Raw genomic sequence first — 4,113 nt, 5'->3', positions numbered from 1 at the left:
CATAAACAAACAAACTCAATCCGTGAAACTATGAAGGCATAAACTAAGAAACTATGAAAAACCACTCACTTTATCACAAGCCACTTTAAATAAATCACCTTTAAGTATATTTAAACGCACAAGACACTTTAAATATGTGGATTGCACAACCCTGGACATTACCATTTTATCTAACTTAATTCCACACAAAAATTACATAAATCTATACCTACTTTGTACAGCTGTTTTCTTTTTGTTCTATATTTCTTTCTATATTTTCTATATTGTGTATTTTTGTTGTCCATTTATTTTATTTTAACTTTAATTTTATATTTTATTTTATTCATTTCTAGGTAAATTCACCTTTTATTTTATTTTTTATATTTATTTATTATTCATAGTCTTTTATTTTATGGTCACGAGCAGTTGTCTCAGCATTTCACTGCATATCGTACTGTGTATGTGACAAATAAAAAAATTTGAATTTAAAAAACCCATAACAGCAGTAATACCACAGACTAAGGGAACAGAAACTAAGGTAATCGGCATGATTTAAACACGGTTTAAACACATCAAACTTAGAAAAGCGGATGCAAGAGCAACTAAACACTCGACTATTTATACAGAACTAATGAGCTTCCTCGGTTCAGGTTAGCGCTCCCATCACCTAACTGACGTATATTCTGGGATATGTAGTTCCACGCTAACAAAAACACAAAAGACATAAGTGTGGGCGCACGACATCCTCTAGGGGTATTCCCTGACAGATTGAAGGTTAATGTCCATACTAAAAAAAAAAATTCTTTGTAATTTTGAAACCATATTAGTTTTATATTATTAGTTTTATTAAGTTATAGATGTTAGTTTAGCATTTTTTTCCATGACTTAAAGAATGTAGGAGACAATGTCTGCAGCACCCATGCAAACGTTGTAAATGGTAAAAATAAATTTGATTTTGTTTTGATAACATTTCTCCTAAAATATTATCACGGCAATTCAGCCATCAGCTTTTTTAATACAGGCCTGCATATTCTAACATAAGGATAAATGTTTTTGCTGTGTAGCTGTTTTAGAGCAGTGCAGGTTGTGGAAGGCGGGGATATTCTAATTACTGCTTTCTGATTGGCGCATTTATATAAAAGTATTTTAATTTAATTTTGCCAGTCATTTAACTGTTTTTTTTTTTTTTTTTAGTTTCGTTCTTTGTGGTTTCTAATGGTGGTGTAGTGGTTAGCACTGTCGCCTTGCACCGATTTCCCGTCTCTGTGTGCATGGAGTTTGCACATTCTCCCTGTGCTTGGTGGGTTTCCTCTGGGTCCTCCAGTTTCCTCCCAGAGTCCAAAAACATGTAGGTTAGGATGATTGGTGTTCCCAAATCGCCCATAGAGTGCAACTGAGTGTGTGAGTGAGTGTATGTGTGCCATGTGATGGATTGGCACCCTGTCCAGGGTGTACCTAGGTCTCCTGTGATAGGCTCCAGGACCCTGTGACCCTGAATAAACAGAATTAATCATTATGTGTTTCGAACGATTAAAAAAATAAGGCTTTTTTCCGGGTTTTAGGGTTGGTGTTTTGTAGGTTTAGTTAGGGATATTTCTATAAGGGACGAAAAATATGGTAACGCTTCACGATTTTGCGTGTCATCCTTGCGCAGGGGCCATGCTAATCTTCTCTGTATCGTTCCAATTTTAGTATATGCGGGGCCGTAGCACCCACGAACATGCAGTGTGGAAGCTTCCTATAAATGCGTAGGGGCCTCACCACATGTCATGTTGATGGTGAGTTTAAAAAAAAAAAATTCAGAAAAAGTCTTCCAGGAGATTTGTGAAACAGACCTTCAGGCATTTTATGAAGTTTAGATGTATAACTATTTCCAAAATTATATATTTTATTATATAAAATTATAACTATTTTCGTTTAACATCTCAGATTGCAGAGGTGCATGCTGGGAGTATGGGGACTCAGGCATGTGCTGGCATTCTGATTGGTCCTCTGTGTGGTGACATAATCTGCCGTTTGTTCTCATGAACACCCTTCCCCCGCCCCGTCCCTGCACTCTGGCATGTGGCCTCCTTCTCTCACAGCCGTCTTATCTGCTGTAGCACAAAACTGCTAAAAAATGTCCTGAGTCTGTCTGCTTTAAAAACACACATCAAACATACAGCCTGTGTTTACCCTGGACACAGTTTCAGAGTGAAAATGCTAAAACGCCGCCATCTTGTCAGGAAAATGTCATACTGAAGTCTGCATTTAGAGGGCGAGATAAACAGCAACACATTTCTTTTCATTTCATGCGTTTAGACACCTGTGTGTAACTGTCCCTAGAACAAGAATAAATGCAGACATGTAGAAACCAAAATATCGGATGGTTGCACTTTGAAATTTCTACATTGCTTGCTGGTGGGCTCTGTACTTTGAACCAAGTGTCTGGTTGGTAAAGCTTGGTTATAAGAGGTTTAACAGGGGTCTGAGATATGCGGCCATAACTTTACTAATAATACACGCATTAATGAGTGAGGTTTTAGTTAATATATACCAGCAGGGAATATACCTGTGAATATATCTAGGCTCTCTACGGTGTCTTCTAAAGTCAATGACATTGAGGGAGATCACATAAGCATCACAGTAGGTGAATTGGTCAAAGAGTTTACCTATGTAAAGCAACACTTTGGGGAGTTACAAGCAGGTTTGCCAAACTTAGAGAGAGAAAGGCAGTCAAAGTCCTGACCAGCAAACTGCAGTCAGTATACTTCTTAAGGCCATGGCATCATCTGTACATTTGCTCGATGATTTTTTTCTGGTTTGTTTCTAAGCCTGTTAGTTCCTGGTTGCTGTTGTTGTTTTTTACCTTGTCCTGCATAATCTTTGCTGACTGTCGCTTTGTTTTGTTTATGCCTGTTTGAGAATAAATGCACTGACCTATGTTTATTCTCCGATTTCTGTTCTTGATTTAACCAATCTTCATTGGTGTCTTCTTTATCGTTGTGTGATAGCAGTGTACATTTACATTTAGACATTTGGCTGATGCTTGGATCCAGAGCGACTTACAAATGTACTCTGAAGTTTCTGTCATTGGATACACTCTTACACTTTTACTAGGTTACTAACTATATGTACCATCAGTCTAGGGCGGGTGGTGTTTTGAATTTTTCCTGACTTCTTTAAGTTGTTTATTGGGCTGCAGCGGGTGAGACGGCTGTGAGAGGTAGAAGCACACACACACATGTAGAGCGCAAGGACGGGGACGGGGGGAAGGGCATGTCAGAAGAACAAAGGACAGATTACATCACCACACACAGGGCGAATAAGAACGCCTGAATCCTCATACTCCCAGCATGCACTGCTGTACTCTGAAACATTAAATAGAAAAAGTTAACACATTTATAGTGTGCAATGGTTAATTTGAGAAATACTTCTGTCTGTAAAGTTCATTTAGCATGTCTGCCTACAGATCTGTACTGCAAATCGTCTGAAAAACTTTTCTGGATTTCCTTCCTCACCGTCAATAGGACATGTGTTAGGGGCCTTTCACATATATAGGGAGCTTTTCAACCTCTTATTTCGTGGGTGCTACGGCCCCGCATATACTAAAATTGGAACGATACAGAGAAGATTAGCATGGCCCCTGCGCAAGGATGACACGCAAAATCGTGAAGCGTTACCATATTTTTCATTGTTTAAAGAAATAACCTGAATAAAACCTCCAACCCACGCCTCTAAAAAGAATAGCATCTGCAACCTTTAGAAACAACTCCGGCTTTACTTTACTGTGTTGAGGAAAACCAGGAGCCATATTGACCCGACATTACATTTCATGCCATTACAACAAGCCATTGCTAAGATATTGGCAAAACTCCTGTTTAAGTATCTGTGCTGAGCTGCAAATAAATGTGAAGCAAAATTAATAAGAGATGGAAAAAAATTATTTGATAATAAATAAAATGAATAAATAAAACGACCCACTTTCTGTTTGTGAAATTTCAAATTAATGTTGGTAAATTTTAGAGAAAGGAGAATCCTAATATGATGTTGATTGGTTTAACAGTTATGAGAAGTTTTACTCATTAGCACCCCCTAGAGGTTGTAAAACTCAACTGGTCTACTCTCACAAAGGAGGAAAGCCTTTATTATCAC

General features: G+C 37.9%; 2 non-coding genes across 2 annotated transcripts; one reads left to right on the top strand and one right to left on the bottom strand.

Annotated features, from left to right (window-relative positions):
• Window positions 1-1,588: 1,588 nt before the first annotated feature.
• Window positions 1,589-1,695, bottom strand: LOC128518194 (U6 spliceosomal RNA). Its single transcript, XR_008357652.1, has one exon. It is a non-coding gene; the product is annotated as a U6 spliceosomal RNA (small nuclear RNA).
• A 1,847-nt stretch (window positions 1,696-3,542) lies between these two features.
• On the top strand, window positions 3,543-3,649 carry LOC128518193 (U6 spliceosomal RNA). The gene has a single exon (XR_008357651.1). It is a non-coding gene; the product is annotated as a U6 spliceosomal RNA (small nuclear RNA).
• The last annotated feature ends 464 nt before the right edge of the window (window positions 3,650-4,113 follow it).

Source organism: Clarias gariepinus, chromosome 2, assembly GCF_024256425.1.
Source record: "Clarias gariepinus isolate MV-2021 ecotype Netherlands chromosome 2, CGAR_prim_01v2, whole genome shotgun sequence".
Lineage (NCBI taxonomy): Eukaryota > Metazoa > Chordata > Actinopteri > Siluriformes > Clariidae > Clarias > Clarias gariepinus.
Note: the sequence above shows the minus strand (reverse complement) of the source record. Positions and strands in the feature narration are given on the sequence as shown.